The sequence below is a fragment of the Sesamum indicum genome, linkage group LG6, assembly GCF_026168435.1.
Source record: "Sesamum indicum cultivar Baizhima isolate 11 linkage group LG6, ASM2616843v1, whole genome shotgun sequence".
NCBI classification, from domain to species: Eukaryota; Viridiplantae; Streptophyta; class Magnoliopsida; order Lamiales; family Pedaliaceae; genus Sesamum; species Sesamum indicum.
The window spans coordinates 10,817,724-10,840,343 of record NC_142662.1 but is presented as its reverse complement, the minus strand read 5'-3'; the positions used below and the strand labels follow the sequence as shown (position 1 = coordinate 10,840,343).

General features: G+C 32.5%; 1 long non-coding RNA gene across 10 annotated transcripts; it reads left to right on the top strand.

The window, feature by feature from the left end:
• Positions 1–2,520: 2,520 nt before the first annotated feature.
• LOC148787742 (uncharacterized) lies at positions 2,521–22,620 on the top strand. Of its 10 annotated transcripts, XR_016066095.1 has the most exons (15): positions 2,524–3,190; positions 4,342–4,394; positions 5,378–5,610; positions 5,766–5,893; positions 5,998–6,115; positions 7,746–7,823; positions 8,752–8,844; positions 9,685–10,283; positions 10,409–10,582; positions 10,695–10,909; positions 11,458–11,706; positions 12,058–12,163; positions 14,765–15,034; positions 15,150–17,362; positions 21,407–22,620. It is a non-coding gene; the product is annotated as an uncharacterized LOC148787742 (long non-coding RNA). The 10 variants fall into 10 exon arrangements; XR_016066090.1 differs by having other exon boundaries at positions 2,521–3,190; positions 12,058–15,034; XR_016066091.1 differs by having other exon boundaries at positions 2,521–3,190; positions 11,458–14,632.

Here is a 22,620-nt window from a genome sequence, read left to right as displayed (position 1 = left end):
TGGAATACATTTTTTATTATTACATATGTAAGCTTTTGGAATTTTAAAGCTTATATTTAGTTTTTGGCCATTGGCAGATGATAAAGAGTGGGTCGTTTTTCCAAAATACCTAGTAGGTATAAGGCCTTCTTTAATGCAGTTAATATCTGCTCCACTGTCAATAAGAGCCGTAAATGTTTTCCTAAAATTGTTATTTATTAGAAGATCAATTTTGACATTCCATTTTTGACTAGTGACTATTTCTAAAGTGGATAAAAATTCTTCCTCGTATTTTTCTTCTTCTATTTCCTTATTCTTACTAATTTCAATCCTTTCATGTCTGTTTGTAAGAGACTGGTTGTATTTTTTAATATTCTTTATTTCTTCTTTTAACTTTTCGACTTCAATTTTGAGATCCTCCATAGTAGAGGGGTTATCTCTAATGGTATGCTTTTTATTAAGTAATTTCTTGACTTCAGTTATAGTATATGGTTCAAAGGGTTTATTAATGGTCCTATCATGAAATGGGATAGGCTCAGATGTGGTGGAGGCATTATTACTATCAATCTTGCTTAGGATAATGTCCCTAACTTCAGGATCCTTTATTTCCCTAAGTAATTCAATAATATGATTATCTCTGAGAACATTTATTTTTCCCATTTCTTTAAATTTTGCCATTAATTCATAAAATTCTTGATGTGAATTTTCTTCCTGCCTACATGAGCAAGATGGCTCTTCTTTTTCATATTCAGAAGTGGTTGATGAATATTCAAAATTCTCTTCGACATTTTTAAGTTCATTTTGCTCTTCCGATTCTTCTGATTCAGAGGATTCTTCTTTTTCCGAATATATTACATTGAGTATTTCTTGTTTTTCTTCTTCTTGTAAATTAAGATTATTTATTTTCTTTTTCAGCCTTCTAGCTTTTTTATTTCTGCATCTATTAGCAAGATGATCTGTTTCTCCACAAATATAGCATCTTCTTATTTTCTTTGTGGTATTATTCTTAGCCTTCCATTCATTTTTTCTAGCTAAGTCTTTTTCTTTATTTATTTCTTTTCTAAATTTTCTCTTTTTGTACCTCTTTTCCTTAAACCTCGAAGTTCTATTCCTAGAGATTTTCTATTTATCGGATGGTTTCATTTCCATTCCAAATTGGGCACAAAACTGTCCTAATTGGCTTTTCTCTGTCAAATTTTGTCTTTTAATTTGCTTATTTAATCTAATTTCATTGCATAAATTTAATCCTTCCTGAATGCAGGTTCCAATTAACTTCCCATAAGTATATTGATTATAGTTTATGTTCATTTATTTATTTATTTAAATTTATTAAATATATGAATTAAATTATTTATTAAAATATATTACATAAAAATAATAAATTATAAAATCAAAAATTACGAGCATTTTGGTAATTATAAAGAAAATATTACAAATCTAAATTTAATTTATTAAATATATGAATTAAATCATTTATTTATTTATTTAAATTTATTAAATATATGGATTATATTATTTATTAAAATATATTACATAAAAATAATAAATTATAAAATCAAAAAATAGGAACATTTTGGTAACTATAAAGAAAATATTACAAATCTAAATAAATCAGTGTTCCTAATACCATTACTAAAATAGTTCTAATCACGTGTTTCTAAATTACATTGACCGTTATGCTAAAATCATCTCAAATACGTGTTCATAAAAGTGGTTGACCGTTCCTAATACAATTGCTAAATTTTAAGTACGTGCAAAATAAGAATAACCATTCCTAATACCATTAATAAAACAATTTTACATGACTGACCGTTCGTAAAAAAGCTACAGAAGACTGTTCCAAACAAAAATATAACCGTGCCTAATAGTATTGCAAACATTGACAAACAAACAATTACAAAGACTATTTCTATATTTATCACAAATACAAATAAATACAGTTCCAAAACTCAAGCATGAGTATTACAAAAACCTTTTCAAAAGTAAACCGATGTAAATAATATGGCCGTTCTAAATTTAGCCCAGTCCATTCCAATTAAAAAAATAAATTTTTTAGAAAAGTTTAATATTAAGAGCAGTTTCTAACAATGTGTTACGGTGCCCGTCCTAAATTGGAACGGTCAGGCATGACCTGTTTCTAAATATTTGTAATGCATTTATAAGAACATATAGCCAACTGTTCCAAAAATCGGTCCAGATTAATTTGGTCACTTTCAAACATTTCGAACGAAAAAAAAAAAAAACCGTTCATAGATTTATTTCTATCCTCTCTCTCTCTTGTCAACTTCTACATCAATTTTTATTCTCTCTCTCTCTCTCTCTTCTTCTCATTATATTTGTTTTATATTTTTTATTTATCTAATTAATATATTTTTAAATAATAATTAGTTTTTTAAATTTAAATTAATAGTGCACACACATTTAAGTGTGCCATATATATATTAGTCGTTCTTTATTTTTGATCTTAAAGTTCTATTTATCATTAAATTAAAATATTATTCAAACTAGCAGATTGATTATGAACACAAACTATTTATAAAATAATAATAAATTTTGGGTAAATCCTAAATTTATAAATTGGTATCTTTTCAAAACATTTGATGGCATATGTGATTGAGATATATTTACATTAGAAATTAATATAAAAACTTTGTGTATTTTACAAAAAGAAATTAATAAAAGAAAGGGTGGGGGGGCTAATGGCAACTTTGGGAATTACAAGTGATACATGTCGTCATCATCATCTTCATACCCAAGAAACACAAAACATTTCTCTCTCTCATATTTCTCAAAGTCTGTCTCTCTTCACTTCGGTATGAAGATGACGAATGCGAATTCCTTTTCTTCTTCTTCTTCCTTTTATGGATGATTTCTTAGAATCTTGATGTCATAGTTTTGGGAAGAAATTGTACTAAAGATATCCCATAAAAGAAAAAATCCACGGGTAAAAACCCTAAAAATCACCATCCTCTTTCCGGCCATTTTACCCAAAACCACCGTCCATCCACAATCCCACATTTTAAGCCACACCCCTTCATTTTCCATTTCCTCTATTCATGTTACGATTCTCGCCCAAAAAAACAGAGGAAAGAATAAGGGGGAAAGATCAGCAGAAAGGGAGGGAAGGGTTAGGGTTGAGTACCAGCAGCGGCAGAGGATCTGGGTTTATGACTCCGGAGGGTTATGGGGACCTCTTGTCTTCTGTTCCAATGTAATTCATTTTGACGCTCTCAGCCTTCCAGTTTTCTTGAAATATTGGGTGATGAAAACTTGTTAGTTTTTCACTTTTGAATGTATGGAAACTGCGCTTTTGGTTTTATCATTGGGTTGAAGAATAGTTCAATTCTTGTCTTCTTGGTTGGTTTTTCCTAGAATCAAGTTTTAGAAGTGTTCTCTTGTTTTTCTTGGGTAAAAGATGTCTAGAGAACAACACGTTTTTCCCCCCTCCAGTTTTTAATTTCTTTAGGGTTTTCCTTAAAGATGGTGGGTTGTTCGTTTCTTGGTTGATTTCTTTCAAGAATTTGGTTGGCCTGGCAGGGAGGGTTTAGTTGTTTATTAACTGCTGCGCCACACAGGGATGTTCTTGATTGAATTCAAGTTTTTCAATTATCTTCTTTAAGGTTTTTATTGAACTTTAGGATGTAAGAATTGGAGTGAGAATGCAGATTTTTGTTTTAACGAAAAAAATGCACCCCAAGAAGATCATGCTGTTCTTAGATAAAATTTGGCTATTCTTCTTTCTCTTTGGGTTTTCATCCATTTTAAACTGGGACCTGCAGAGGAGGTTTACCTTTCTGGTTTTTTAAGTTACAGCCATCCGCATATATCTACGAATAAAGCCTGATTATGCATTAGTTATGGAATTTCTATGGCAAATAAAAGAAACAGAAAGGGCTTGTATGAAAAATAATAGGCATGCATTTCTAACTAGGTATTGTATCATTATCACGGATCTGTTTCTTTTGATCCCTTTATTGGTTGTTAGGTATGACTAACTCCATCTTGTTGTCAGCATAGTTCAAAACTTTAATATTGGAACATATGTGGATATTGTTTTGTATGTTCTTTTGGTAGTGGTCATGACTCACAAGGAAAATATGTTATGGTCACCTGTACAATTAAATTAACAGTCGCGTATTGAATTGACAGTTGTTAATGTTTTCATTAAGTCCTAACCGAGGACATAACTTGTCTTAGCCTTACCATTGCTTTATCTGCCACTTTTATTGTATTCCCTCTCACTTCTTGTTTCTTTGCTATGGAACTGAGCTCTTATGACAATTTGCACATTCTTAATTTATAAAATATAGAGTTTTCTAAAACTAATTTACTAATATTTTGTGTTTTTCATGGTTGTTTCAGAGATTGGTCATTTTCCTGAAATGGCCAATAACTCCCAGTCCACAGGCATGCAGGTATCGAATTTAAAATGCTTTCTTAAATTATGTAGTTTGATAGTGGTTTCTACTTAAGCACATATTCTTGATGTATTTGGTGCACATTAGTTGATTATGTATTATTACATGTGAAGTAGTTTGCCACTACTATTACGTTAACGTGATTAAATGCTATTCCCATTCCTGTAAAAGATAGTGTAGTTATCTAACATGATTAAAGGTGAAGGCGATAAGCATTCTTTTTTACATTCAAGTCTCCATTACTGCTGTCGTTCTTGGTTCATACTTGAATTAGTTTCTGCATGTAATGCTTAATCTTGGTTGTCTTATACGATGATTCATTTAAAATAAATAAATAATCATAAGCTATGCCATGTTATCTCCATTGTTGAAGTGTGAAGAGCATTCTTTATAGTCAGTGCTTTTTGTCCTCATTAATTAACAAGATATTTCCTCCACTCCTTTCAAGTTCTAATAGTTAGCATCGATATATCTGGTTTTACGTAATGCTGGGATTGGTTTGACATTGCCATGGTTAACCTGTGAATAGCGCTCCTCTTTGTCAATTATGTTGAAGCTTTTTTCCGGAGCACGGGGAAAGTTTGATGCTCTGGCAACTAATATGACTTAGGATAAATATTTCAACGTGGTTAACCACAGCTAAAAAGTTGATATTATATTAATCTTGTGTTACGGGGACGAGGATTATACTTTGCTTTCGTAGAAGCTGCTAAATTTATGTTCTTCCGTATTTACTAAATATGCTTTTACACTATATTTGTCATGTACTTGTCTATTCTCTTGTCCAGTGTATCGTGAGCATGCTGTAATTGGAAGTCCTGGATGTAATAACTCATCTATATGTTTTCATATGTATAATTTAATGGAAAAATTGGGCGCTTTCTTGAAAGAGGATGAGGAAAGTTTGACTTAGACTTGTAAGCCTACTCGTAATCCATCTAGAATCATGATGAATCATCTGATTTCTTTATGTTTTGCAGGGTGATGCTGAATTTGTACCCCCAGTATTGGTGATAAGTTGACAACTGCTGGGCTTTGCTGCAGTTTTCTTAATTTAAATAGAATAGAATACAGTAAAAAATTGGGGGAGCTTGTTCCAGGAAGCAAGACCAGCCGGTAAACGAGGATAACCTGAACCAAGGGGTTTCTGGTAGATATACTAAAAGTGGGAGCTCAAAATGGCTTGGAACCTCATTTTCTAGATCATCTATTGGTAAGGGAAACGAAGTTGCCCATCTCTTATGGATCTGTGTATATATAAAATTTGGCAAGTATGTGTGGCGTGGTTACTCTATTTATAGTTCACTGTATAAGAGGGAGAGCCAAACTGTTTTAAGTGAATTGACAAGCAATTTTCTTTTGTTGTAGGACATAAACAAATATAGCACCTTCTCCATGCTGCCCAAGGATATAAGTCACAGATTTTTGACGATTTAGTGTGTTCCCAATGTCCAACTGATTATGTACTTGAAGCTTTTCGGGATTGTGCTCTTCAGGTTTGCAAGCTTTGCTAAGTGAGGAAATGGGTCACAAATTGCTTTGGCTGTCTAAAGGATAGACAGCAGCTGGTCTCATGAGCTCACTTTTCTGTTTGTTGCAGGATCTTAATTTGGGAGAATACCCAGGATTTAATGACAATTGGATGGACATCGTCTCTTCACAGGGTTCATCTCTACTCTCTGTGGATCTTTCGGGTTCGGATGTTCGTTATTATCAAAGTACTCTTTTTTTTTTCTTTTGCTAGTTATTATCAAACTACTTTCATTTATATTATTTTTCTAGTTTACCCTTAGTAATTTAACAAATAAATGTGATTTTAGGAAGTCATAAGATTGAGACATGAATGTCGCTAGCGTTATGTGATTGTTGCTTTGATTAAATGTGGAGTAGTTGAGGCATAATTTCATGCATTTTGAATTGCTTTGAAAGAGAGTTGGAATGTCTTCGCTTCTACTAAGTCTTAGGATTCTTGTGACATCATATTTGTTTGCTAAAACCCTACCCGATTGATCCTAATATCCCTAACATGGGACATGCATCATTTTGAAAAAAAATTCAAAGGCCCTTCCCCTTGGGAAAAAAAAAAGAAAGAATAGCAAAAAAAAGGAAATTACATCTACTCCGCTGGTTTAGGTCACTTAGTAACTGGGTAACTTCATCACAAATGTTGTTATTCACGTAAAACGGTGACCGGAGCTATGAGTATGCAAAGCACTTTAGGTAAAATGTGTTTTGGTTGAGTAACCGGGTGCCTTCACCACAAGTGTTGTCATTCGCGTCAAAAGGCCAGAATACGACGTTTTTTGGTTGAGTAACCGGGTGCGTTCACCACAAGTGTTGTCATTCGCGTCAAAAGACTGAAAGACGGCCTAAAGAACACAAGTCACGGGCAAAAATGAAGGAAAAAAAAAGAGAAAAGAGCCGTGACAAAATACAAGGGGAAGAAAAAAGAAAAAAATTCATTATTGGCCCAAAGAAAAGAAAGAAAAGCGAAATTCGTCCCTACTTAGGTAGATATAAGGAGATAAAGGGTATTGTGCTAGCATCGAGGATGATAACATTTAGAAACCTGTAGATTTTGTGGAAGCTTGATTGTCCTGCTCTCTACCTGGGAAAACAAAGTGCGGTGATGTGATTGGCCTCTTACCCTCGTTATGATAAGTTAGCATTTGTATAACGTATTGCTGCATTTGTGTTTTGAGATTATGTGCACATAATATTTCGTTTTGTTTGGGGGGCTATAACTTTAAAGACGTTACAACAATCCTTTCTTTCTTTTTTGATATATTGAAAAAATTGTCACATTTATTTCTTGGTGCTATATGAAATTTTTTCTGTATAAAAATCATTTATTTAGAGAATGCCTTTTCTTATGTGACTATTATTTTTGGTTAGTAGGAGATAGATTTTTGCCTTGATATTATTTTACCAAAATAACTGAAAATAATTATTGTAACGACATTTAAATTTTATATTATTATAGTTCTCTTTAATTTTATGAATTATTTCTTTTAGATTGCCATCTCAGCAGGTTCAAGATCAGTATGCAGCGGTGATGCTTCTTACATGGGTCTCCCACCCACCCCCACCCCCACCCCCAACTGTAAAACTTAGAAGGAAAATGTACAGGTTGTGCTTGAATATAAAGAGTTAAAGAAATCTTTCATGCTGGATATAGAGAAGTATCATAACTTTTTAACTTTACTGACCCATGAATACAGTTTATCCACGTATATGAGGTGGGGAATCATTGTCAACTAACAATTGAAAATAAAATCAGATTCCTTTTTTGTCTTTCATTTTTCTTTTAACTCTTCTAATGAAGTTCATGAGATAATTTTATTTCAGTTACATTTGTACACTTAGTGAGAAGACCATGGTGATGTCGCGGGAAGTGCTTCTTAGTGTTGGTGTTCCATGGTGCAGGTGACTATTCATATTCTATTATATCATGTTTATCATTCGTCTCCCACAATTGTGTGTTGCTGGGTACTTAAGTTAAACCCATTCATTAGTTCATTGGTAGGGTGAGCTATTGGAGAATTTATTTGCATATATAAGTGAAAAAACTTGAACTTGGTTTACAAATATGGTCTATAACGTTATGTAGGAAATTTTAGCTTTGTACTCTACTATGTGAATTCTTTTTGTCAAGTTCATGTCCCTGAAATTCAGAGAGTGAACTTCAGCAAAAGTGAAGAGATATCAGTATTTTTTTTTCTTTGACAGAAAATTTATTTCTCTTTCCTTTATTTTCTTCCTTTTGTTTCACCCCCTCCAATAAAAACTGAAGGATGGTTCTTGCTCGGAATTTGCGTTTCGTAACTGAAGGCTTTGAAACATGTTATGCATGTAGTAAAACTTCTCTTATGCTCTTTGCTTCATTCCATTTTATTCACACCTAAGGAGCTCTATTCGTGTATTCTCAAGTCTCGCGTGTACTAGTTCGCTGCGGACTGTTTAACCAAAACCAATGACTTGTCTGATCTGTTCTGCACCTTAATTAAATTATTAGATACCGACCTTTGAATTTTTAGAACATATTAAGTTGACCACTAGTGCTTGATTTGGTAAATGCTCTCCAGAACTTAAGTAAATATTGCTATAACAGGTGCTGAGTTTTCTCCCCTTATTTCTTTTCTTTCTTAAGTTGGTGTCTCCCTTGCTATACACGTACATTTGCATTTCATGCTTGAATCTTATGGCTATACTATATCATCCCTTTCCTTAATAAGACAAGTGGCACCACCTTTATCTAAATTGATATTTGGTTGACCTTAAGTAGCTCTTAGATTGTTTTCTATATCTATGTCCTTGGGCTGGCCATCAATTGCAGTTGTGTCTTTTCATGCAGAATGATGATGAGGATATGGTCTACTACATGTACAATGCTTATCTTCACAAGAAAATTACATGCTTTCTTTCTCATCCACTTGCCAGAGACAAGGTTAGTTGATTATGATTTGTTTGCTGTCATGCATCAATCTTCATTGAATATTGAGAACTAAGAATGTTTTAGCTTCTTCAAATGTGGTACAAGTCTGTTGTTTTATCGTATGTTTTATTTGTGTTTCTGATTCATGGGATTGATAACCAAAAGGGTGCAAGTTACTGAAGTTAGGGCTGATTGTCAAGTGGAGAATAATAGAGTTGGCGGTTTATGTGGTCACTGGTGAACAAATTCCCGCCAGGTTCTGTAGGAAGTTGCAATAATGCTGGTATTGTAATGATCCTCTTGGATAAAAAACATCCATGTTACCCTTAACATGTAAATATTAAGGTGGACTTGGATTACAACAAGAAGATCAAGTAAGAAACAAAGACTTGTGAAAGTGTAGCTTGACGATGATATAGCGCGAGGACTTAATTAAGATGTTATTTTGCAATTTAAGAATGGTACTAGCACACTGATTAGGACATGCAATTTCATGGGTACTAGTGAGAGTCTTTGAGGGAGGGGTTGACTGAGATGATTCATGATGGAAAAAAGAATTTCCATGTCAACATAAAATTCGCATTACGCAATGAAATAAATTTTGGGGTAGCAAGTTGAGTTGGTTTGCAACTCTATAAAAGTCCATTATCATTTTATTTACGTTTATTTGGTCTACATCGATTAATGGTCTATGTATTCAGTTTCTTGGTAACTGTGAATGTGACAGTAGGCCGCTTTCATGTTGAAGCTACTAGATAGGTTGTGGGAACCGTTTTCATACTATGTTATTGTCATGAGAGAGCTTATTTGTTACTTTCAAATGGTTTCTCATGTCTATTTTGTGTTTTCCAGATACTTCACATAAAAAGTTTGATGGGATGGAATCCAAATTGCAGGCCTGCGAGGCTGTGTTTGCTGAAGATGCTTAATTTGAGTATCTCAATTAGCTTGTACTTGATTGGATTATTGACTTTTCTCTCGTTAAAAAATGACTTTTTAGCCCCTGAACGATTTTCCTTAATGTCAGCTCCTTTATGTGAAGGAATCTGATTATTTGATGTTGTTGCTGATAGAGTGCTATTTCTTGTAGCAATACATCCACCATCTAGAGGCTCAACTTCAGGAAGAGATGTCACGGCATGCTCCTCTATATGGTGCTGGGCTGGAAGCTTTGTCAATGAAGGAGCTCGAGACGATATCACGTATCCATGAAGAAGGGCTGAGGCAGATACATGCCATACAACAGCGTAAAGGAAGTCTAGCTGGGAGTCCACTTGTAAGTTCCACAACCTACCTGACACACATGGGTTGTATCCACCTACTCCGCCTCCAATGGCTATTGGATTGCCTCCTCCGCTTATCCCAAATGGTGTTGGGATCCATAGAAATGGGCATGTTAATGCTGGTGCCAGCCCCTGGTTCAATCGTTAGAACGACGTCCCTGATGTGAGGTGATATTGTCTTCGAGTTTGTGACACTCACTAATCTCTTTGATCAGGATTCTGGATTTCTAGTCCAGGATACTGTTATCTTCTCTACTGAGGTTCTTATATTGAAAGAAACTTCCATAATGCAGGACTTCACTGATCAAGAAACTGACTCAGGAACTGCCTGTTCTCAGTCGGATGGAATTGGGAAGAGGAGCTCATTCACCTGGAAAGTGGAATTTCTTGTCCTTTTAGGAAATAATGGAAACTAGAAAATTTTTTCGCAAATTCTTTCAAGCTGGTTGGATGTGAGCTTCGGATTGGTGGGTAGCTCTTTAAAAGCTTGAATTATTTCAATGCAAATTGCTACAGCAGCTAGTGGAATTATGGTGGATGATCTATTCTAATTCTTTGCTACCGCCTTTGATTGTGCAGGAGTATATGAGTCTTTTGACACCATATGTATATATTTGGAGAGTGATCAGTCAGTTGGCAGTGATCCCGAGAAGACCTGGAACAATTCTGTTATTCAGTTTATGAAGGTATCTGACATGTTGGAAGCTGATGCAGGATTTCTGCTGCGAGACACAGTTGTATTTGTTTGTGAGATCTTGGACTACTGTCCATGGTTCGAGTTTTCAGACCTGGAGGTTAGTAGGTCCTTTTTATTCTCAGTATCTGGTCACTCGGTCCTATTGATCAAAGCCATATATGGGTAATCATGGATTCTGTTGACTATAAGCAACTCTACTGATGAACATAAATCCTCATTGGTTCTCCCTTCTGCAAAAATAGAAATCTTGGCCTTGGTTATTCTAGCATGTGTGGAGCCATATTTTGTTGCTTTGGGCACTCTTTCTTGGGTGAAATTTTTTGGTTGATTTTTGTGGTGAATGGACCATTTTTCATGCTGTATTTTGTCTCCCCTTATTCTCTTAAGGACCATCTCTCTTATCTGTTGGCAAGCATGCAAGTTAAAAAGCTGCCATCTAAAAGGATTCAAAACTTGAACACTCAATTTTACCACTCTCTTAAATTGTCTGCAGAAAACAATGATTGGCGAATAAAGGCAGCCAAGAGATTTCATATTGAGCTAGAAATATGTCTTCACCAGTTGGCACTATCTTTCTCATTGTTAGCCATTATAATGCACATTTGATGTCATGCCCTGGTGTTAATTCAGTACATTGTTTTTCAGGTTTTAGCTTCTGAAGATGATCAAGACGGCCTGACAACTGACCCTAACGAACTCATTTATTCTGATGACAGTGAAGATCTAAGTGGAGATGAAAAAGACATCTTCAGAAATCTTCTATCTGGGGCCGGGTTTCACCTTACTTATGAAGGCAAGAACATATAGTAAAAACTGGCTGCGGTTCTGTCTCTCTTGTTGTTTTCGGTGATCAGGAACGAGCTCTGATTACTTGTCCTGATTTGGCTTTAAACTGTAAGGGAACTAGAACTGAATTTTCACCAAGTATATCGTCAATTTTAATCAAACTTCTTCTGTTTTATACCTGTGAGGATTTCGTGGACACTTGTTAGTCTGCTATCAGCCTTTTTGCACGTTATCCCAACTTCACCAAAATTTTATTATATCATCTTTTCACTAAACCATTTAAAAGCTCCCTTTTTGTTTTAAATTTTGTATTGAACATATCTTCACCAGAAATAATTATCTAGTCTACCTTAAACGGTGCAAGATGCTCGAGGCTCATACTAGTCTTGGAAAATGTATTTGCCTCCCTTGAAGCAGTATCTACTTGCTTAATTAAGTTTTTTAGCAATGGCAATGCAGATAAGGTAGGCTGGTGGAGCTCATGGCTCTTGCCTCGCATGTGCACCCCTTGATAGCGGCAGCCACAGCTCTACATGGCTGTCATTTTCTGATTATTGTTTGAGAGGTGCATGCAATTTGCTGCATTTTTATCTTTGCTTTGTGATTAATAGGTAAGTTTCGCAATTCTCATATGTAGAAAAGATTTGCTATGCTTGAATCGATCTTTTCTTTAGTTTCTGTAGCTCATTGCTTCTAATTAATACATTTTGACAATTGAATTAGATCAGAAAGACTTGTTTTAGAAAAATAAGGAAAATATGACTTGGAACTTCCAAAACTTTGATTTATTGTTGCTTGTGCACTCTATGTATTATGACATATTACTCCTATTGGATTAGAGTGACTTGCCAAACAATCTTTCTTATAATAAAGTAACAAGAGATTGGAGACCAATATTCAATGTGACAATTGGATTAGATTAGTTGGGGAATTAATGTGTTGGAATGTGGATGTGTGAGGACTAAAAGTTTTTATTTGGGGGTTGACAATTTTTAGTAAACACCGAAACTTGTGAAGGAAGTTAGTGTCTTGAGAAAAATATGCAAATTATCCTGTGGTAGCACTTGAATTTTCTGATATTTGTCTTGTGTTATCCCTTAGATTAATAGGAATTTTTGGTATAAGTCGAGATAAGCAGGAGACACTAGCACTAGTGGCATATAAAAAAAAAGTAGTGTGAAGTGTGTCCCATTGACTGCATCAAATGAAAAATGTTCAAGAATCAACACAAAGGCCTTTGTGTGAGCTTTTGGACCAAAGCACTTTCATTTAAACAGTGCTACATTTCTTTTGATCGAGGGCATCAAACTTAGTGTATCCATTCTAGAACTTGCTTGTGTAATACATTTTGTGTCCGCATTCTTGTAAGATTGGTGCATGAAAGTGATAAGGGCACTTAGGAATACCCCATTACCTCAAAAGAGCCTACCTTGAATTCACCCATAGAATAACTCATTTGAGCCTTGGCTTTTCTTTTGTTGGTTAAACCACGTCATAAGCTAAATCATCCCCTTCTTGATTATCTCCTGAACTGATTTTTGAACCCATTTAAGGGGATGGTGTTGGCTTGGTTGCTTGTAAATTGACATGAAAATGAGTGAATAACAATGGATGCAGTGGTATCCCCAAGGAAACGAAAAAGAGAAATGGAACGAGGAAATGAAAAACAAATGATGAAAGAAAAAGAACAAAGAGATGAAGAAAAAGGAGAAGAGAAAGAAGAAGAAAAAAAGAAAGGAAAGAAGAAAATATTGAGGAAAAAAAAAAGAAAGGAAAGAAGAAAATGAGGAAAAAAAAAGAAGAAGAAAAAACGAAAGGAAAGAAGAAAAGATTGAGAAGAAAAAGAAATAGAAAACGAAAAAATTGGAGGTGTTTGATTGTTCAAATTACTTGAATCGAGTTGAATGGCAATGAGGTTGGAAAGATAAGCAACTAGGTCGGCATCGCTCCTTTGAATTCATAAGCCCCAATTCGGCCTATCTTTTGCCACACCTTGTCCTAAGCCCCATTACAACCCTTGAAAAGATCCTTTGATTCATGTATTAATTTTCATTTCGTTGGTGGAGAAGATTTGATTCACAAGCAAGACTATGGTAATGGCATTCTATGTATTGATTTGAGTGGAACCCAAATTCTTAAACACTTTATGAGTGGAGTGATTACACTGATACCTTTGTGAGAGTGTTGAGACTTGTTTCATTTTATTTTGATGAAGTCAATGGGATACTTGTGTGTTGAATATTGTATGTTATACTGCAAGTGCTTGTCTCAATATTGCTGGCTCTTCTTATACTATTAAGTCTTATTAATATAGGGGATGTACTTGAGTGACATGAAAGGATATTTGAGAATTGCTACTTGGATAATTTGTGTATTTGGATTGAGACATGCTTGTGGGCAGTCATGGTTTCAGTGTGGGGGAATAAGATATATTTTAAAGCTCATATGCATGCTTATTCGAGTGATTGGGAAAGATTTTATTACATACTTTAGTGATGTTAAGTTACCCCAATTTCCTAGAGGATGGGAGTGGGTGTGTAAGGTAGGTGATAGTTTTTTTCACTTCACAGTGGAAGTTGTAGGAGTGTGGTTTAACTCTTGTGTTATTGTGGTGAGGGATTTTTGTTGCATGGTTTATAATTAATGTTGTGTGTCGTCTTCTGCCCCTTTATATACTACTTTCTGTTCTTTTATTGTTCACATATTTTCTTTACAGTTACTTTCTACTTACAAATTTGTTTAATTATAGTCTATGGTTTTAGTTTAGAATATGCTAATTAATATTTTTAATATAATTAGTAAATATATTAATTCCATATACGTTTACATGCTTATAATATGTACTTATTTTATTAATGAGATGAAAATAAAGTATAAATGTATGACAGTATGAGGATAGAAATCGATTTTGCACTCCTGATCTTGAGTTCAGAAACTGCATGCTATAATGTTCATGATGATCTTTCATTGATGTGCAGTGAGGTTCCTTCTATGGCTCCTTATGCATGGCTGGTATATTCTGAAACAAAGAGAGGTTCTAAACATAAGCAGGGACTATTTGGATGTAGTGCATAGAGAACTTACAGTGTTCTTTTCTTTTTTAATCTATTTATGTTGAAAGTATGACAGTGACTTATGATTTGTACTTTGGTGTGATCATTTGCAGGTTTGGTAAGAAAAAAACATAGTCCTTCTGATAGCCAATATCTGCAGATCAGATTCGCTCTATGTGCCAAAGCATGTGTGCTGGGTCAAACCTCGAATATGATTCTTCATTTGATTCGAGCACTGAACGAAAGAAAGTGAGAGTATCATGCAGTTGTTGCTGGCCAGCCCATGTTCCACTTTCTGGGAGTGCTGAGACGGTAGCATCCCTGTGATCCATGTGATCATGGCAGCAGTGGCAAGACATTCCTATGGTGGAGGACAAGATAAGGTAGTACCGTTAGTTAAAACATGTTGAACCAGAGGGCACCAATTGTTTACCCTTTTCATTTATTCTTTTGTTATGCTATTGAATTAGCTGCTTATGGATTCTTATTTGATGGCAGGATCCAGATGCTTCGATCCGTAAAAGGGCCCTCAAGCTTGTTTATCATCTAGTAAATGAAAGCAATGTGAAGCCTTCGACAAAGGAGCTTGTTGATTATCTAGAAGTAAGTGTACCGGAATTTAAGGGAGACCTCACGGCCAAAATTTGCTCAATTGTGGAGAAGTCGAATGATCCATAGTTTGTCTATAAGGTTTGCTCACTTTCTTGTCCAATTAGTTTTATAATATGATGTTTGATGCATGCTATGTTCATGACTGCATTTGAATGTGTGTCCATGTGTCTTGAAGCAGCTCATAACTATGGAGTACTTTACAGAGTATCTACTTGATTTGGTCTCTGGATGAGTTGTTTTCTCCAACTTTCAAGGTTTAAGAAAGTTTGGTTATTGATTGATTTTGCTTTGTTTTATAGGTCAGATATTTGCTTTGTTCTGAAACAATTGTTTCAGTAACAGAACATTTAAAAGGTCTTTCTTCCTTTTCCCTACTAGTGGCCCCTCTAGCTCCTCTACGTATTGCATGTCAAAACCTTATTTTGCTCTCATTATGGTCTTTCACCGCCACATATTTCTCAGATGCTTCAATTCTATGCCTTCACATGTTTTTTCTCTTCTTTTCCATGTGTTGTGGCCTGTGATCACCCAAGTAGTAAAACATGCATGAGCTGCTATATAGGTTGACAATATAAATAAATTGGTTGAACTTGAATTATGATGTATCTTCTAGTTTATTGTAGTTAAACATAATCTCATTCATCTTGCTGTGTGGTGCCAGGTTTGTTGTTTGTGGCTTTATGTATAGTACGGAGATAACATGTCTGTTGTTTGCCTCTTTATTTGTGTTGCTAATAATTATTTCACAAATGGATCAAGAAAAGCTTTTGGGTATCAAATATTACTTTCTTTTTTGTCAATCTGGGAGTCGGCTTACAAGCATTATTTTCATCCCAAACACTGGGGTGGAGTTAAGCTTAATTGCTTAAATTCGCTTCTCGATTGAAAGAGATACTGTATGAGATTAAAGCAAAATGATGAAAATGTTAATGTTCCGCTTTATCAGCAGAGTTGGGATTAATGTGCTTGGCTGATTGTATAGATGTTAAAAACTTATCTACCATTGATTGTGTTGTTTCTTAGGGGTGTTCGTTAAGAGTCCTCCAACCTGGAGATATCCCAAGGGCTCTGCCATTTGGGCAGACTCTTAGCAGGCACCTTGCAAAACATATTTCTATATCTCATAATTGGATTCACATCTTGAAAAAAGTGACTCTCCTTGTTTCTCATAATTGGAATGACATCCGGGGAAAAGTGACTTGCCTTGCCTTGCCTTTTCTTTTGTAACTCATTCTGATAGATGCCTTGTTAATTAAAATTCATGTAATCTGGGAATTAATCTGTTCTTGTGGTATTCACTACGCTCTTGCGAGCTTGGACTGAGCTTCAAGCTTCTCAATTTTACCACCTTGTAAAGACAGCCTTGTAGCCACGTAATAACACTTCGCAGGGAATGAAAACAGTTGCTGAACTGAGGATGGTAACCTTCCAGTGACGGTCAAACACGAATTCACTTTGCATGGCGAGAACATCTACATTCTAATGTAGCTCTTTTCCATTCCTACTTCAACCTTCAGGATTAATAAACAAATTTGTTTTTTCATTTATTTGTGTTCTTTACTAACCATTCATTTCATTTTGCTTACAGCCTATTGCCAAGAAGCGAATGAAGTTCATTCCATTGGTTACAGCACTCAGTTGTTTTAAATTTATGAGATGAGCTTCTGATTGATAATTTTTATGAATAATAAGACCTCATACTTTTTAATCATTTATATTAATTTAAAATATAAATAAGAGATTAAATTTTAAATGTAGAGGGGTATAAATATCTGTATATATTTAATTAGTTATTAGGTTATAAATTTAAATTATCTATGCTAATAAATTTTTTTGGAAACAATGAAATTGATGAGAGCAATCGAGAAGAAGTGTGGTTGCTAGGAGTACTGGAGAGTGAATATTCAAATTTAAGCATTGAATAGAAGTTAAATGCTTTTATTGCGTTGATTGATCTACTCAGAGTTGGTACTTAGAGATGGTTCCAGTATCAAAATGGAGGTAATCCTTTTATTTAATCCTTAATGCATCAAATAGCTCCTCTTTTTTGTGCAGGAATGTGATTGTTGTGGAAAATTGGCAAGAGCAACAACTGTCAGGTTTGCAATTTGCATGGAGTTTTGATTATATATCATTGCATTCTCTCTGTTGTTATTCTTTTATTTTTTTAATAAAATATTTAAATTCCTTCTTCATTTCCATTCCTCTTTTCTTTCTTCTTCCCCCACCAACTTTCTTTCCTTTTTCTCCACTCGATGCTGCGATTTTGCCATTGGCCACCAGCTTGATTGGTTATTCATCACAATCTCTTCTCTCTCTCTCTCTCTCTCTCTCTCTCTCTCTCTTATATATCTATATTATTTTTACTAAATCCAAAATTATTTTATTAATCTTCTTATTGAATCTGCGTGTAATTTACTCTTTTTAAAATTAATATATTAAATTGTTTAAGTCATAAATTAATAAAATAGATCAATTAAGATATTATAAATTATTTATAATTAATATTCTAAATTTTTTAATCAGTGTGTAATTTACTCTTCTTAAAAATAAAATATTATATTATTTGATTTTATATTAATAAAATAGTTATTAGGTTATAATTTAAATTAAAAATTACCATATTAAAATTTTAAATTAAAAGGTTAATATTTTATTTTTATTTATAGCTAAATTTTTATTAGCAAAAGATAGGAACAATATTTAATAGAGTCGATAGTGTAGGATCAATATTTATTAGATTAGATGGAGAGTGTGTCAAATCAATATTTATGAGAACTATAATATGATCTCCAATTTTTTTATTATAATAATATAAATTGTTATTATTTTATTAACTTTTTTTATGTATAATAAGTACACCTTTTATAATGAAAATACTATAAATTTAGATTAAAAAGTTATCATGATTAATTTTATTTTTATTATCCGAATGGGCCAAAGCAATATTTGAGGATGAAAATACACCCATATATATTTTTTATTTATACTAATTTAAATTTAATTAAATTGGAATATAAAGTTACATCTTTTAGCAGTTTTATATTAAATTGTTTAATGAATATACTAATAAAATTACATAAAAGGTTTTAAATTTAAATTAGAAAATTAACACCTGTATAAATTAATTTTTTTTTAATTACCAAAAGCATAGGGGTGGTGTCAAAGCAATACTTATGAATGAATGATTCCGTATATTTTTTTATTATCTGTACTAATTTATATGTTATATTATTTTATTACTTTTTATAGAATGTATATATTAAATATAATATTTAATTGATATTAATAGTTACGAGATAATAAATTAAATTGAAAATGACTTAATCTATATATAAAACTATACATTAAAATTGCATCTATTAATAATTGAATATTAGATTATTTTTCAAATTAAAACTTTTCGTAATAAAAATTTGTTATTTTATTTATAACTAAATTTATTTAAATTATTCTATTAAACTTTTTATAGAATCTTTATATTACATTACATATTTAATTGATATTAATAGTTACAAGGTAATAAATTAAAAAATAATCTATTTTTAGAAGTAAAAGATGTAAATTTTTATTTTTATTCATAACAAAATTTTTTGTTACCAAAAGGTAGAGGAGATGTGAACACAATATGACCTCATTGTAATTTAATTCCCCTATTTAAAAAAATAAAATAATGTAATTCCAAATTTCTTTTATCATAATAATTTGAAAATTAACTTTTTTTCTGTATAATTTGAAAATGGATGAAAATTATTGTTTTATTAATAATTTATGCAGATACAAATATAATTAATTTGATTATATTATTGAATTGATCCATTAAGATGAATTTTTTTTTTTTTACATATGCTAATCAGATGTTATGTGTCTTATAAAATAAGCTTATTAAAAATCTACTAAATAATTTATGATTTAATAAATTATAAACACAAATGTAATACGATTCAGCTTCTGTCATTTAATTTAATCATCAAAACTAAAATTCAGATTATTAGAAATTTATTAATTTAAATTATACTTAAACTAGGCATTATATTTTTAAACCGTATTTTTGTAAACTAGGCATTATATTTTTAAACCTTATTTTTCTAACCTTTCATAAATTATATTAATTAATTATATGAAAATATATGTTACAAAGTAAATTACATAAAGAATAAATTTAATTTTAGATCATACTTAAACTAAGTTGTACATAATATTTTTAAATTTGACTTATTGTTTGATTTAAAAATATTTTAATAAATTTGACAAGGTATAAATAGTAACGAAATAGATATAGAATTCAATTTATGATATGCAGATTGTAAAAATATTTATAATTTATTAGTAAAATAAAATAGAGAAAATTAAACCATCCAACTTATCTTTATTTTTATTTAAAATTATTTATAACTTTAATCTCATTAATTTTTTACTTTCTTTATAGAATTCAATCTACGATATGCAGATTGTAAAAATATTTAAAAAGACAGAGGGAGTATGAAAGCAATATTTATAAGAATGAAAGATTTCATATATCTTTTTGACTTTTCTTTATTTCTATATATAAAAACATCTAATTGCATCAGTAGAATATTTTAATTAACATATTATAAAAACTAAATTATCACACTTGTATTTTAAATTTATAAAATTAATCTTTTAATTTTTTTATTTTTATTTATAAGTAAATTTTATAACCAAAAGATTAAACGGGTGTTAAAATATATTTATGGAAATATTAACTTTATTATTATTATTGAATCTGTAATTTACTCTTCTTAATATTAAAATATTAAATTATATATTAATAATATAATTATTATGTTATAAATTTCAATTTAAAAATCATCAAGTATAATTATTTATTAACTTTTTTCATTAAATCAATATATAAAATTACATCTCTTAATAATTAAATATTAAATTATTTAATTAATATATTAATAATTAGTTACTAGGCTATAAATTTAAATTAAAAATGTATAAGCTAATTCAAATTTTTATTTTTATTTATAACTTAATATTAATTATCAAAAGATAGGAGAAGTCAAAGCAATACTTGAATGGATTTATATGATACCGTATATTTTTTATTATTTATTAACTTATATTTAAATTGTTTGATTAATTTTTTTTATAGAATCTTTATATTAAATTACATATTTAATAGATATATTAATACGTAAATTTCTAAATTACCAGAAGCTAGAGGGGGTGTTAAAATATGTTTATGGGAATGAAAATATGACCTCATTAAATTTATTAGCATTATTGAAATTGTATGTAATTTACTCAATTTAAAATTAAAACAATTAAATTATTTGATATTAATAATTTAAATTTAAATTAGTCTAAATAAAAAATTAATCTTTGATAGTTTCTTAACCAAAGTTTATTGTTTAATATATTAATTAAATCATTTACTACTTTCATTATAAAGAGAAGTGATTTTATACATAAAAAATAAGAATTTAAATTATTATCAGAATCGGACCGGTTAAATTACTGGGTCACTGGTCCAACAGTGGTTTGACCGGTTCAACGGGATATATAATATCCACCCACCTCCTTTGCTTCTCCAATCCTAATTGGCAGACGAGTCGAATCAGCTCGTGACGCTCGATTTTTCCTACCTCCTCTTTCCCTCTTCTTCCCCTCCACCCCCTTCTCCTTCTTTTCATCCACCACTAACTTTTTTTCCTTCTTCTCCACCCGATTTGTTATTCAACTTGTCATCTTTTCTTATAATTTGATTGGGTGTTTCACTGGTTTTGTATGGTTTTAATATTAATTTTTTATTTTTATAACATTAATTTTTTATTTTTGTTTATAATTAAAAATTTTATTAACAAAAGGTAGAGGGGTCGAAGCAATATTCATGAAGTATAATTTTATTATTTATACTAATTTAAATAGTTATTTATTAATATCTATTGAATTTATAAATAATTAAATAATTTCTTATTTATATAAATTTGTTAAGTGTAAATCTTTTATTTGTATAGATTATTAAATTAAAAGATTATTTATTAAAGTTAAAAATTTAAATTAAAAAATTATTTTAAAGTTATAATTATGTTAAAGTTATAAATTTATATTATGAAACCAGCTTGGGTCACCATCTTTTTTCTTATAACATATTTTTGAATTTTTTATAGAAGTCCCACAACCTAACTCCCCGACTTATCAGAGGTGCCTCCCCCAACATAGATGTGGTCGGTTCGCAAGTTGGGGAAGGATATGCTGCTGGTCCCAGTCGGACCAAAAAGCGCAAGAAGAGGAAGCATGGAAGATCGCGTTTTCCCCGGCGATCTGAAGAAGAGGAAGCAGCTGATCGTGCCTTAGAAGATCAAAACCTGAGTTATCTTAAGGAGATCGAAGAGTGGGAGCGAACAACCCAAGGCGAACTTCGCACTGAAAGTCAGATTTTTGCCGAGTTGACTGGGGAGAAACTCGTCCCAAACTGGAGGATCTCCTACCTGAGCACTGTGCTCAATACTGAGGCAGGTCAAGATTCTTTTGAACTCTACCAAGCCAACTGCCTCCCTCGCGACCAGGCAGCACTTCTCAAGACCCCCCTACCCAAGGTTGGAACAATTTGGAGCTCACTCCCTTATGCCATTAATAGTTTCTTATACATTTCTCCCATGTAACCTTCTCGAACAGACTGCAACCTTTTTAAGGGCTATGTCCATCAAATGCACAGCCCTTCGCAAACATCAGAAGGATAGCAGCAAGAAAGTGACTTTCGCATTAAACGAGCACCCAATTGAACGAGCTGCGAGCTAAGGAAAGGAGCTGGGACAAAGAGCGCATTAACTAGGAAGAGGAGCGTGCAGTCTTTGAAGCTAAACTCAAGGCAATGGAAGAGTCGAGGGCTGTTGAGGTCGCACGGGCGCGAGAGGATGGCCAGAAGATTGAAGTAGGATGTGAGGAGTTCTTGAACACCCAAGAGTACGCCAATGACTTCCTTAAAACCCCCATATTCCAGGTCGGGTGGGCACCGGATTCAATAAGTGTAAAGCTAAAGCCAGCAACATAGGTGCGTTTGTAGAGGGGTTCGATCAAAGTCGCCTCAACCCTTATCTGGATGAGAACTTCCAGCCTTATGCCCCTGAGTCGCCCTTGGAGATCGAAGGGAGCGAGTTCGCTAGCCTGCTTGACGAGGTGGAGGCTAAGGATGACTGAGCCAGATCTGCGATCCTGCACATACATTTGTAATGGGATCGTATCCCCTTTTGATCGAACAATTAACTTGTCAGCTGCTATATTTCTTTAATCTTGCAAGTTTAATACATAGCTTTTTAAGATCGAATTCTATACTTTCAAACCTTTTCCACGATCCCCACAGGGTCGATCGATCATAAATTTA